At 37.5% G+C, this 15,365-nt stretch overlaps 1 long non-coding RNA gene across 1 annotated transcript in view; it reads right to left on the bottom strand.

Moving 5' to 3' along the window:
* The window catches only part of LOC148225074 (uncharacterized), a 63,574-nt gene that overhangs the window by 16,021 nt on the left and 32,188 nt on the right, over window positions 1-15,365 (bottom strand). Inside the window, exon 2 of the long non-coding RNA XR_015801319.1 lies at window positions 4,440-4,586. This is a non-coding gene — a long non-coding RNA (uncharacterized LOC148225074). The remainder of the gene's footprint in view (window positions 1-4,439; window positions 4,587-15,365) is intronic.

Here is a 15,365-nt window from a genome sequence, read left to right on the forward strand (position 1 = left end):
GTGCATGCATTTAAAGTACTACACATGCACAGGTCACTCACATACCATATTAAAGTCAATAAATTAAACATGAATCATTGGGCACATTAAATGAATTGCAACCCATAATCATCTAAGTAGCAACAAGGCATTCATTTAACCTGACCTAGATGGATTGTATAAAGAGTTATTAAATATAACAGGAATACAAATTGCAAGTTAGAATCCTTGGAACTCTTTTCTGGTTGAAGGGATTTTTATAAGAAGTCAGTAACTGAAACTATGCATATGTCTGATATTTTTGGACCTACTTCACTAGACACTGGTTTATTGGGGTAGTTTATATGCAAATCAGATAACATGAGACTGTAAATTACACAGCCATGTGGTGATCCACTCTGAAATTTTGTGCCTTGTCTGGGATAACAGGGTGGTAGAATACAGTCACTTGTGTCAGATATCTCCAGAATTGCAAAGCAGGCATATTTGGCTTAACTAAGTGAAGAGGAAAAGGTTTATTGGAACTTATTCTGGAATGCACAACAGTTACTTAGATTTGTTTTATCTTCTTATTCAGAATGATTTCATGGTTCAGAGAGAAAAGCTTTAATTCCTTCAGTCGAAAGATTTAGGGTAGAATTCATCTGATTAAATGCAGAGGCCTGCTCTTATCTCAGTCACCCCAGTCTCCAGAAATAATCAGTAAAAATCTAGTCACTATAGACTACAAAGTCTAATACAGAATTTCTCTAACTCTAAAATAGACATTTTAAATACATCTGATGGATTGAATCCTAAAAAGGTCTGTTTCTCTACAATGAATATAAAGGGAGGTTCAGAAATAGCTGTTAACATGTTTTTAAGGAAGATGAGGTGACTCCTATTCCTAAAATCTGCACTTGGTTTTCCTGCTAACCTGCTGTATGGCTCTGGAAGCCTAAACAGTATTAAAAAAGAAAGAAAAACAAGAATGTTATTTCAGATGTCATTACTCTATTGATGATATCTATTAGGCAATATCTTTCAGGAACCTATAGTTACTCACAGTAATTTTCGATATTCATCTTTTTGTACTTGTGCTCTGACACCCATTCTGTGTGTTCTGCATGTATATTTGCATTTACAAATAATATATATATATATATATATTTGTCTGGTCTTTAAACAATAACACCATAAACAGGATGTAACAGAACAGAACCTTGGTATCAAATGTGCCTCTTTGTATAATACCATATAGGTAGTTAATAATGAATTTTTTAACTGTTGGCATCATTTGAGGTTAGAAAATTTCCTTACCAGCTAATGTTAATAGGCCATAAGCTTTAAAAACAAAAACCACCAAATTCTTCTTCACAGTGTTATAAAAGAAAAATTGAATGCCTCACTGCATAACCCCAGCTGTACTTGGGAGGTGACAGTGAGTATAAATTTCATGGGAAAGTTACCTGAGGATAACAGCAAAAGGAACAATAAAGAATCCCTGCCTAAATTTACACTTTAAAAAGTGCATTGTGAAGTGCATTGCTAAATTTATTTAAAAAACAACCAACCAACCAACAAAAAACCCCAAACCAAACAAAAAAAAATCAACAAAATAAACAACCAAACAAAAAAGAAATTAATAAAGTCATAAAAAATCATCAAATGAAAACAGTCATTTTAGACTTACAGGATGAGGATGGTCAAGTCAAAACAGGGATACAGGCAGGGCAGAGGTGTTTGGCTCATTCTTTCCCTTTGTTTTCAACATGGATGATGGACCAAGGGGATCTCAATGCCCTGAGCTAAAGACCATGACTGCAACAATGATGAGCTTCCAGTTTACCCTGCTCCTGGATCCCTACAAATCTCTGAGGCCTGATGGGATTAATCTGAGAATCCTCAAAGAGCTGGCTGATGTAATTGCAAAACGTCTGTTGATGATTTTTGAGCAGTTTTGGGAACTCAGAGAGGTCTCAGCTGACTGGAAGCTGGAAAACATTGTCCTGATTTGCAAGGAGGACAAGAAGGAGGACCTCAGAAACTGCAGGGCTGTCAGTCTCACTCCAGTGCCTGGTAAAATAATGGAAATTATTATTATGGAAAGTATCAATAAACCTGGAGAACAATGTAGTCATTGGTCACAGTCAACTCACAGCTTCATGGGGGGGAAATCCTGCCTGTCAAACCTAATTTCCATCTGTGTCAGGGTAGCTCACCTAGCTGGTCTAAGAAAGCCCACTGCTGTAATCTTTTTGGACCTCAGAAAAGCTCCTCCCAACCTCTTGTGCTTGTCCAGAGTTAGAATTCTGCAGGGATTTTGCATGGCTGTCTGCCAACAGTGGCCACCCATGGTCCCTCCAGTGAAGTCTGGGAGCATAGTGTGATCCTATCACCAGTAATAGAACAGATAAGAACCTACTGAAAGTAAAATCGGGACAATTCCAAGTCAATCTAAATGATGTACTAGAGAAAAAACCAACCAACCAACCAATCAACCAACCACTAACCAATCAAAGCTGCTTCAAATATTGCATCTTAAGAAGTGTTTATTTTTAGTTCATTTGCAAAAACAGGAAGAAAATATGATTATTAAAATTAGAAGAGTTACCTGAAATTGGTTGTTACAAATACAGAATACAAAAGGATTGACTGAAGATCACTGAAGGACCATGTCTGTAAATTGGTTACTTTTTAATTTCTATGACACTTTATAAGAAGACTTTTACTTATGTAAGTGCAATGAAAGGCCAAATTAATGTCTAAAGAAAAATCTCTGAATAAGAGCAGAGTGTTGTTATGGAGAAAAAAACGAAAGTGATATTCAGTCAATTTTCCAAACTGCCTGCGGTTTTGCATCAGTAAAACAATTTATATTGTTAATGACTTAGAACTCAAATATAAACATATTTGTAGAATTTTAGATTATGGGCAGAGACATCTTTCACTAGACCAGATTGCTCATACCCATCTAACCTGGATCTGAACAATTTCAGGGATGGGATATCCACAACTTCTCTGGGCCACCTGTTCCAGTGCCTCACCACCCTCACAGTGAAGAATTTCTTCCTAATACCTAATCTAAACCTGCCCTCTGTCAGTTTTAAACCATTCCCCCTTGTCTTGTCATTACAGATCCTGGTAAATGTCTCTCTCCATCTTTCTTATAAGCTCCTTTAATAAAAGAAAGGCTGCAATAAGATCTCCCTGGAGCCTCTTCATACTTATTACTAGAGAAGATGGTAAAGAAAAGTGAATCAGAAAAGTATTCAGAAAGGTGACAGAATACATATTGTGGCAGCAACTTAATACTGCACATTTAAGGCAAGTATAACTTTGACTATTTGAATGCACTGTAAATTATTATTTAACAGAAGCCAGCCACAGCAATCAGCTATGTGCCACTGCATGACCTCATCCAAGTTCAGTGTCCATGCAAGCAAATTAAGCAATACTACACAATGAAAAATGAAATAAAGTTTATTATAATGTCATTACAGTATGCCATTCTTTCACCAAGTGTGCAGGATTTTGCCAGGTGAATTCATCCTATATCCCTAGCACTAATGCACAAGGAATAAATACTTTTTGCATTAAATTTGCAGAGCACAGCTCATCAAACAGTGTGATTACCAAATAATATTCCATTTAAGCTAATGCTAAAATTTTTATTACCCGAAGTAAATTACTGCAGATCTCCAAAACAGCCTATACTGTAGTCACCCTTCATGCCAGGATATTATTCTGAGCTAAAATCTATGTTGCTGTGAAATTAGACTGGACTTATCCAAGCCATATGGTTTAAAGCTATCTTGAGTGTCTTTTTAGTACAATATAGTCATCCTGAGTGGTACAGCTCACAGATTTAGACATTTAAATTTAGATGTTTACAAGCTAGCTAAGATCTCATTACAATCAAGAGAGATCTAATGAGATAAATTTACTGAAACCTAGAGGTCTATTCAGTCAACTCTAAAATAAACAGTTACTTTTGAATAGTTGTTTCAGGCTATCCATAGAATTTTTCTCAGCATAACACTGAGCATAGCACTGTCTTGCAATGCACTCAGGATTCTTAGTTGAGCCACCCCTAATGTAATTCCAGTATATATCACTCTGTTATCTGGGCTTTGAAATTTCTGTTATTAGGTTATCTGTTATCTAGAAATTTCTTTGAAATTCTTTTACTTGCTTTGAAAGTCTTTATGGATTAAAATGCTGCTCTCTTAATTCCATTTTTTTTTCTTTGATTATCATACAGAGCAAAAATAGACAATAGTTATTCATTTCCATCTCAATTTGAAACCCCAGACTTCAAGCTCAGTTTATTCACAAGACACACAGAAAAAAACAAACAGTAAGTGGGGAAATATGACACTGTTTCCTGGATAATGGTAAGTATCCACTAGGGGAGAAATAGTCTCCTACAATGTTTGGTGCATAAACCAAAGCCTGACATTTCATAGTCTTTTACTCACCTGGCTGTAGAAATTCTCTCTTAGTCTCACAACAGGCCAGGCTGCCCAGGACTTGCCTTCAGGCTGTCAGGCTGGCCACAGCAAACAATAACACAGCTGTTTGTCCAAGGTGCATAGTTGACCAAGTTCTTACTGTACAAAAGGAAACTAAAAGATAGAAGACCAGTAAAATGGAATTAGAAGCTAAATTGATAGGAAAGGAAATGAAGCCATAAACTTAAGCAAAGATTTCTGAACTTGCTCAGAACAAAAACTGGTGATATCTCATCCTTTCATACTTTTTCTTTTAGCCTGAGAAAATGATGCAGAGATAACAGAGTACAGTACAGAAAAACTACAGTAATACTTTTATTTTTATGTCCTACTTTGTGTGGAACTTATGTAGATTGTGAAGATAAAGTCAGATCTACCACAATAGACCACTGGTGTGTAGGTGCTGCCTCCTGTATTAAACATCTCTAGACGTTTAATCTAGAAGAATTCTAGAGAGCAACTCTAGAATCTCTAGAGTTGTTGCTCTAATAATGCTTTACCATCCTCTGGATCCATTAGACATTCCAACAAGTAGTGTCTTCTTTTGTGAGAAACTTCCATCTCTTTCTACCTTCTCTGATCCCTCTCCAGATGTCAGCAAACAAAGAACAGACCTTGGCTGAATTCTCTGTAGAAATCTGTGCTCACTGGAAGGCTTTGCAGACCTCTAAGGAACTGTAGCATCATCTACTGCACCATACAAATCTTAGTTGGCAAGACTCAGAGAGAAAAAAAAATAAAATTACCAAGTAACTTTGAAATAGCTTCTATTACGTGGCTTATGAGTGACATGTGAATCATTTGATCTACTTGATCTACTTGTGCTAATTTTAAATAACTGGCAGGATCAAGTGCAAGTTTCTATGAAGCCAATAGCATAGATAGACCTTTGTACCTGTTGTGAGGTGAATTAGCTTCTAAATTGTATCTTCCAAGAAATTTGGGAATGACTGTTAGTCTGGAAGATTAAGTCACAAAATTTTAATCTGGAGGGAAGACTCTACCTACCTATAACAAGTTTTAAAATTGATCCCAAACAAAGTATAACATTCCTGAAAATTTTAATATCACGCAAACCACTTTTATGTGAAATTTGAGAAGGGAGAAGGAATAACTAAAAATTATTTTTTAAGTTCTCAATTGCCTTTTAGTAACACATTATTTGTGATTATTTTTGACTCCTAGATGATAATTTGTGACATTTCATACATTTGATAGAATCTTGGGACCACAGTACAGTTGAGGTTGGTAAGGATCTTTCACGAGATCCAACCCTGCTGCTCATCAGAAAGTCAGCCAGAGCAGGGTGGTCAGGACTATGTCCAGACAGCTTTTCAGTAATTCCAAGGATAGAGACTCCACTACCTCCCTGGGCACCCTGAGCCAGTACTTTCATAATCACAGTGAGAAATTTTCCTGATGTTCAGAGGGAGCCTCCTTAGTTTGGTGTCTCTGGTCCTGACACTGGGCCTGGCTCCATCTTCTTGAGACTCTCTCTTGGGGTATTTAGTACATTGGTAAGAGCTCCCCTGAGCCCTCTTTACTTATTGGAATTCTACTTAACATTAACAACTAAAAGCTGTAATTCTAGTCAAAACAAGCCATATCAATTCCAAGTTCTTAGGTATTTTCTCATCAGAGCAAAAGCTAAAGACCTGAAATGAGAAGCTAAACAGGTCATAGTGACTGAGTTCTTTATGCAGGCTTGCAGCATTTAGGAATGGTAAATGCATGTCAATATCGATTTTGGAAGAAAATAATTTCAGTCCTATAAATGCAATGACTCTATAATAAGATCACTTTAAGAGAAAACCAATTTTGAAAGCAGCTGTGAAGGCTACTGGAACCAACAGACCAAAATCTATTTTCAGTGAATAAGCATGGGGATGAAAAAAAAAAATTCTTACTTTACTAGAGTTTCTTTCTATATATTATAAGAACATAAGTTAGAGAAGTGACAAGTTATCAGGTGGTTATAAGTCAGCAGATGATTATCAGCTGAAGAGTTTTACCTAGTTAAGTCAAATGCACTCTATTTCTCTGATTGCATTTAAAGCAGCATATTGTGCATATGATTGCCTGCCAATGATTCTGCTGGCAGAAGGATCAAGTCCTAATTTGCTTCAGAGGGCTGCCAACAGGATGGCAATCCAGCCTTGTATGTTAGCATTGACTAGCTTACCCTGACACCAGAGAAGGGTATTTCACCAGTTATCTGCAAATAATTTGCAATGCATTTTAAGCCACATTTATATATACATTATGTATTATACGTTTTATCATCCTGATTCATTCCTCCACTTTCTCCTTGTTAGAAATCGTGGCAGCATTTTGCCTCCATCAGGGAGAACAGGTGAACAGCTCCAGCCATTCTGTGCACCTGCATTAATGCTAAATCAGCTCTCATGAATTGTGCATGAGATCCAATACGCTATAGTCATTAACTCTGGCACAAAGTGACAAAAAAAAAAAAAAGCTTCTTTAGATAAGACTTTCCTTTACCATGTCAAGCCAGAAATAAACACTACAGAAGGTAGTGAATCAGACCCTAAAGATTTTTTCCTTTAACTTGTACTAAAGGATGAACATGTTAAATTAGGAAACTTCAGCTGCAGGAGAAAAGAGGAAAAGATGAAACCGTGACATATAAGGACTACCTGTGATTAGTTTAATATATAAATTGCTTGGTTATCCACGATCCATAACAGTAACTAAAGTTTCAAAGTACATTTAGATGCATTACAGGAAGAATAAGCCTTGTAACCTACACTCATTCCCTCAGTCCACTAATTGTGTTTTCTCCCTGAAAAATTTTAATGTTGCCATTAAATGAAAGAGTCCGGGATTAAGGGCTGTACTATTTTCTCTTCAGCACCATAAACTGCTGTAGCTCAGTGATGTGCTTCCCTCTAGTGTCCACAACATCACATGAAATCTGCAAAATACTGGGATATGAACTGAGCTACGTTAATTTCAGTGGTGATTACACACTCATTTTACTTAATATCTCAGACTGAGGCTCCAGGTGAAGATAACACAGGATCAGTTCCACAGATTAAATTCTTCACTCACCAAATTGCAATGTAACATTGCCCCCTTTTCACATGTCAGTTATTATATGAAAGTTTAACTGCTATTCATCATTTTTCTTTAGGTTTTTGTAAATCTTTTTCTTCTTTGCTTCCTCTTTTTCCCCCCCCCATTCTATAATATTATAATGATGCCAGCCACACAGGTGACATTTCAGCTTATACTATGCTTGTCGAGATCATTTAGGGTGCAGATATATATACATTTAATTTCATAGGCAATTTTACATAACACAGTTGAGTAGTCAGATTATTAAACAGCCATGTCAACCAAAGAAGTGGACTGATTATTATTTCTCCTGATTGAATATTTCCTCAGGCAAATCTGTATTACTACATTTCAGACAAAAAAAAAAAAGCATCTTTTTTTGGTTACTGGATCAACCCGGAATTTTGAGTCAGTAATACAATACTACTTGCTCCATATTGGCACTTTGTTTTTTTCTGAATTTTAGTTGAAAGTTCCTTGTCCAACTTTTTCCCATGCTTAGTTACGTTCTTTATTGAGGATTGTTCAGCTGAGAGAGATATCTATGTGCATCATTTCAGCTCTCATTCTCCAGAAAGCTCTGCCAGTGGAGCCAGTCTGGAGGCAGAGTTGACAGCATCTCACAGGCCATTTGCTGACAGAGCAATGTTACTGATTCATGTATTTTATTATCCTTTTTTTTAAACTGACTCATAATTAAATGCATTGTCTCAGTTCAACAAGAAGAAAAATATTCTGAATCAGATCAACAAAGTCAAAGCAAATTACTACATTAATATTTTCCCTTTAGAAAATCAAATTAATCTGTAAATGAGTAATTTCTTCTCTAGCAGGAAATTTCAAATATATAAAATTATGACTTTCAGTTGCAAAATTTGCTTTGGCAAAATAAATTTTTACACTGGAATACAACAATCCTCTCAGTAGCCATATATACTATGATCTCTTTTCCAATAATTATTATTTAGCCTCTCAGGAGTTTTCTGGCCGCATACTGACATTCTTTAGATCATAGTGCTATTTCATACTCATACTCTAGAGATACCAAGTTTGTGATGAAAGTGTGTGTGAGAAAGGGAGAGAAAACGTCTTTGAAATGTAGACTTGCCTTTAGGTAACACATTTCTGTCTTATTGGCCTTTCCTGTTTCTTTGTGTACTAGTCTGGAAATTTTATGAAGTCAGTATTTTCCTGTACTTGCTGAAATAGCAGAGTTTCAGATCTTCATAAAACACAAATGCAATTGCACTGAAAAATGGCAAAAATGGATAGAGGAGGCAAGGAATTTCAAGTCCCAGATCAAGATCTGAGTTTTATCAGCTCAAGGGTATGATGCTGTGAGAGATGGAGAGAAAAAGGAGAAAAGAGAGTTTACAACTTTAGGAAAGATTTTGCTTCTTAATGATTCAACTGAGTTTTAGAAATACTACTACAGGCTTAAGAGGATTCAGAAGAGAATTATTGCAGGACTAGTTCCAGTTATCTTTATAAACATTGTCTCTAGAGCACAGCACACAAGGTGTGCTAGAGGAAGAGCTGTAGAAAAACCACTGCTCTTTTCTTAGGGATGTTCTTTTTTGGAGGGAGTTTTGTTTGGTTGGGTTTTTAAAGCATCACTTGTTTCTTCCTCACTTCAGAAAATAAGGTTTGCATGACTTTACCATGTGGCAGTCCATCTGTCCATGTGGCAATCCTCTGATAATCACAACAAGCCAATTTCAGCTAGTAAAGGAGAAGAGATATGAAGAACATGCAATTTTTGCAAAATAATGTGTGGCTTGAGAAGAAAGAGAGAAAAATTTAATATCCTTGTGGAAGGAAAGACTACCAAGCAGGAGACACATGGGATCCAGATATGTTTTCAAGCAATCCACACATGCAATCAGAGCTAAGCACAGCCCAGGCAGGGGCTGCACAGGAGCTACGTGGGCAGAAACTATCAGTGCTACAGAGCATTGCTTGACAGTGATAAGTGTCATGGAAAAGCTATGAAAAAGAAAGTGCAAAAATCTGCAAAATATCGTGTTTCCTTAAGTCTGCTGCACATGGAACAACTCTTTAGCAGTTTTCTGCTTCCAGAGGAAGGCTCAATGGAGGATCCAGCTCAAGTGTCATTCATACTGCTTTCTTAACTGTATGAGGTTTATTTTTTCCTATTCTTGTGAAAAAATTTAGGAATATATGAAACCAAGTCTCCTGAAGTCTGTAATACAAAACTAGATTCAACAGACACTTTAATTTTCCTTTCTATGGAGTTGTGAAATTTCCTTCCCCTAGAAGTGTCAGTGAAGTCAAGAACAGTAGAAAGTCCAAGAAGTACATCTGCCCTGAAAATAAAAGGAACATAAAAAGAGAACTCTGGGGTGGGAAGAAGAGGTTTAGGTCATGAGGTTTAGAGGTTTATACCATGGGATATAGTGTGCTCAGTTTCCATGACTTTGAACGGATCATAAATCTCTGGAAACCTATTTGCTTAAGAATGGCTGCTAGTTACACCCCTGCAGTATCTTTGAGGAGCCATGATTAAGACACCCATCCCTACAATCAGAACAATAGCATTTCTCTCAGGAATTATGTGCAAAGTAAAAGGTATGTTGATGATGATGAAGCAATCAGATACTGCTGTAATCAGTACCTTAAATTGCATTTGGAATGGCTGATGCAGCTGGTGTAGAGGCAAGGCACAAAGACCTGTGGCAGACATTCCCTGCAAAAACTTACTTCTAAAGCTACTGTTGGTGTCCTCAGGCAGGAGGTTATATGAGTCTCAGTCTCACACAGCACATACCTGCAAAGAGAGCCACCACAGCCCAGTGTTCTGTTGATAAGTATCTGATTTTCTATGACCCCTTTTTGTTTCAAAAGTTCAAGTAGCCTGGCTCCAGCTCTGCTGAGCTGTACTGACACCTCCAAAAGCACCAGCTTCTTTTTGTGTCCCACTGGTGCCTGTGCAGCTGGAGGTTGGTTCAGAGCTCTGAACACAGAGTGCCTGGCAAGCACCTGGGGCTGGGGGTCACCTGGCAGGCTAAGGAGACAGACATTTGTGCCTCCCATATGACCCATTTCTCATTTCTTGTTTCTGGATTTCTAACCTTTGAGTTGAAAGTCCAAAGGTAGTAAGGGAAGGTCCCTACAGCTCAGCAGCCCCAAAAACATATCACTGCCACTGCCATTAGCAGGCTACAGGCTTGAGCTGGCTTTTCAAGGTCTTGGGATTGAGGTGTGGTAAATTTGGTTTGAATAGCTTTTTTTTACCAGTTGGTTTAGCTGTAACGCCAATTATTCTACATGGAAAGGTTGCTATGCCTAATTAGTTTTATCTTTGCTTATCATTCAGTGGTAAATCATAGCTTTTCTACACACAGAATAAGAAATAATTCCTCTGTGTAGAGGGAAATATTTTCCTTTTTGCATGATGCTGTAGTGGTAGAGCAGCACAGGGATGTACAGGACAGTACAGAGAGCACAGGATGCAATACAGAGGAGAACAGGCATGGGGGTGGTAAGAAAGGCAGGGTAGTACTAGAGGTGTCAGAGATGCAGGTAATTCTTCAATAGTTAGTTAAAAAATGGACACATAGAGCTGGACAAAACTGGTTTTAAGAGTCACAAAAAACCCAAAGAAAAAGCATCTAAGATTTGTAGAACAGTTTACATACACCATTTGGGGGCAGTATGATGTTGCAGACATTAACTACAAACAAGGTGTCAATCTGTGTCACAAAACATAAAAACAGCTTAAAGTGAAGGAGAAACCATCAACGTGGTACTGACAAAGGGGAAGCAATCCCATCATCACCATCATTCCTCCCAGGACAGAATGTGGGGGCAACGAACCTTTATGCAACACCCTGCTCCCTGCTTTCTTTGTGAGAAAAAATGGACTTTTCATTTTCTTTTCCTCATTAATTAGACATAGCAATTCCTTTGATCATCCTGTTGAGATCTAAATTGTATCAACAATAAATTCTTGGCTTTACTCAAAATGTGTGTTTCTTTTTTTGCATTACAAAATTTTGAATTTAGCAGACAGACAAACAAGTACAGTGATGACATAAAGTCTCTTTCTTTGGATGCCAGACTTAGAATTGAGATCCAATTGCAATAACAGAGTAGAATCCACTCTCTTCTATTTTTTTTTTCTTTTTGGTCGTGGCACAACTCTGCTACAAAAGTCTTTTGTCAAAAACTACAAGAGTTAAGCCTTCCTTTCAAAGCATCAGTGTGGATACTTTCACATCAATAATCTAAATAGCAGCACTAATTCAGCACCAGACTAAGAGACTTCTGGGTTATTCTAATTTATTTAAAACCGAATTAAGGGAGATTTACTTCAGAACATAAGAGAAACCTTTATACAAAAAGAATAGTTGAGATTGGAACAGATTAGATGTGGAGGTTTTAGAAAAGCTTTGTAATTTGAGCTTTTTAATTACCAGTTAGCCAGGCTACTATGAATGAATAGCTCAAATGTAGTCAGGTCTGAGCTGGGGCAGTGGGATGGAACAGATGGCCTCTTCAATCCTCTTCCTGCTGTATTTCCTGAGATAATTCTATACTTGCTGCATTAATATTTCCTAGTTGACTCATTTTCCTTTGTTGTTGTGCCTTTGACTAATGTAGAAGTTTGTTTTTTTCCTTTTGTGGTGCAGAATCCAAAAGAACATGCAAAACCACAGTGATGTACAGAGAAACCATCTTACTGAGAGAAAAGCAGCAGCTAATGCTAATGCCTAAATCAGCCAAATACTCCTGGATGTATAATTCCTTCATTTAGTTTCATAGGGCCTGATGGACTATAGAATTTTTATGATTTCTTTGAGACCCTGAGCATCCTTGTAATGATGACACAGAGGAAGAATTGAGTTAGGAAGTTTCCTCTGCAGTGCATGTGTGGTTGACATTAACAGGGCAAGGTTATCTGGGTTGTAAGGACAGCTGGTTCAGAAAGGAGTTTAGCTAATAACTATTCAATGCAGGAGACACAGTGAAGGAACAGAAAAGGTTATCAGTTGAAAACAGGACACAGACTGTGACCAGCAGCAGATAACTGAGACAATAGCAGGGGTCAGAATTCCACTGCCCAATGTGCCATTCAGGACCCCCCTGTTCAGCCTATGGAAGGGACAGCCAGCACTGTGCAACTCATGTGAGAGCAAACACCGTGGTCAGGGTCTCATAGGAAAAACCAAATATCTTACACAATATTTGAAGAGGCTTGTGGCACTGCATGGGGCATATTATGGGGTATTTTGAGAGAATTGTAGGAATGTGATGGCCTTACTGTGGGATACTTAGGGGAAAGGGCAGACGTAGTGGCAGGGGTCAAGGTGGACTGGGGAGGAGCAGGCATGGGAAATTGAAGAGGACAGACTAAAAGAGGGCAAGTCACAGGTAAGCAGGTGGCAGGGCAGGATAGTTGACCTGTGCTTGATATCCCCATTACACTCTATTTCTATTTGCTGTGCAAGCAGGCTGTCATGCTCTCTGCTCTGTGTGCAAGTGCAGGGCTGTGTGTGCAGGGGCTCTGCTGATGAGCTTCAGCACCACCTACCAGATACAAGGCTAGCATCCAGACACACCCACGGACTGAGCGTTTGACAGCATAAATGGAAGAATTCTAGAGCTAGATCAAGTACATTTAGGATTTAACTCTACTGGTGAAACTGTAAAAAAAGTCACAAAATGTCTGTGCATCCAATAGGCCTCACATTAGTCTTTTCCTGCACTGAATATAAGCACCAATGTAGTCAAAATACAGTACTCAAAGCAGGTTGTAGAATATTACTAAAATTATACATAAATCAATAGAAAAATGTTATATACTTCAGGTTTATGTTAATATCTTCAGTGTCTCCAAAGGCTCCCTATTGATCTGATTAAAAAAGATTTGAATCATATAAGAAAATACTTAAAATAAACTCAGTAAAGGCAGCAGATTGTTACCTAGACAACTTGACTCATCTGTGGTGCTAAAACCAAATATTAAATCTATCACAGCTGGGAGAGGTGTGACCAGCATAAATTCTTAGGGTCTTCTTTTAAGATTGACAGTTAAAATGAAGGTTCTAGATTCCTAACATGAAAATATGCAAGATAAGATGGGTCTAACCAGTGGATAAATAAATAAGCACTTTTAAAAATTTATTTATACACTGTTGAATTAATATTTAACATTTTTTAATTCTATAAATTGTATTTCCATAGTACAACATCCTTGTTTCCTGTTATTTGCAATCTTTTCCTAGGACAAGGAGAAACCATAACCACCTTTTTTACAAGTTACATGATATTTTGAATCTAGCGTGTTAAAGTTTAATTTTCATGTAGATTTAAAAAGCCAAAAATTTGTTCATAGAGGAACAAAAGACTCTTGCAAAGACATGTGCATTATAAGGTATGAGGGGTCCCTCTGCTGGGTTTTTATGTTATTCCAGTCCTGAGATACAATGCACACAAAAGCTCATACTGCATAGCTCAGACTAGTTTTGAAGGAAGTGGCAAAGAAATTAACACCCCTGATAGTTCAATTGTAATAATTCTTAAACAGTGCACTGGTAGGCAAGACAATAAAGGGTGTCAGAGATGTCCTGCATTTCTGAGGAAAATGCATCAACCAGAGTCATGTACATCTAAACTGTTGCAAAGGCATCTAGATTTCCACTGCAGGAAAAGCTGTACAAGTCGTAATACTCCTAAGTTACCATTTTCAAGAAATCCATGCTAGTTGATCACTGAAGATACACCAGTCCGAGATTTAGCATTTAGTTCTTCAGAATGTTATAAAAACCTATGCAGAAAAAACAGGCAGGTCTCAAAGTCTCCTTTCAAACTACTCAACGTCCTAGTCCCAGGTGGAATTTTCAGCATTACAACATGTAATATGCTATTTTGAAAATAAAAGAAATATTAAATAAGCAAAGTAAGATAACGTGGGTGTAGCAGGCTGCTCTGCCTACATGGAGTAAAAAAGCTTCAAAAATACGCTATTTACAAAAGTTATCAGTGATGGATGGAGAATGGGGTCACACTGCTGTTGATGTTGAAGAATGCTGAGCCCAGCCTAGCCCATTAATCACAAAGTTAGACACTCTTAGAAGAACAAGTTTTCCTGACAGAAGCTTGCACTGAGCAGGATGTGGCAAAGTTCCTGATGAAGGAACCAACTTATGATAGCACTGATAACTTATTTAAAGCCCCTGAGCTGACACAGCTGACCCAGAGATATATGACAGATAAGTATAAAATTTTATCCTATAAAATCCCAGTCCCAGTTTTTCATAGCAAGGTCTTCTGACACACCCTTTTTTTGCAGTGTGGGTGGAATTACTCCCTTGGGTGAGGATGTTCCTCAAGGTTTGTCCTTCAGTCTGAGTGACAGAGATTTGCCTGCAGTCATTGGTATGGGTTACATGGGCATGAGTGACATCAACCTCTACTAAATAATTATATTTGTAGGTTTAAAATCATGGCTTCAATACTGCTTCAATACTTACTACATTATAGTTAGTTTTAGCTACATATATGGTATAATAAATTATGCTGATTAAGATCTTCCAGTCTAATCATTACCATCATCAATTTACATCAATAATTTATGTTATTGATATAAATATATTTGGTTTGCCATCTTTAATTCTGCAGGATTAAACATTATAGAGGCTCGGTTACACCTATATAATACTTTAGATCTAAACCTTAAGATTGAATTCAGCTGCACCTAGACTCCTGTTTGCAAAGGAATTCAGAAAGCAAGGAGCTCCTTTCAGCACCCTGTAAATAAATGGGACAGCTTCTCAACAAACTCAGTGAAGC

Source organism: Sturnus vulgaris, chromosome 1 (assembly GCF_052056855.1).
Source record: "Sturnus vulgaris isolate bStuVul1 chromosome 1, bStuVul1.hap1, whole genome shotgun sequence".
Classification (NCBI taxonomy): domain Eukaryota; kingdom Metazoa; phylum Chordata; class Aves; order Passeriformes; family Sturnidae; genus Sturnus; species Sturnus vulgaris.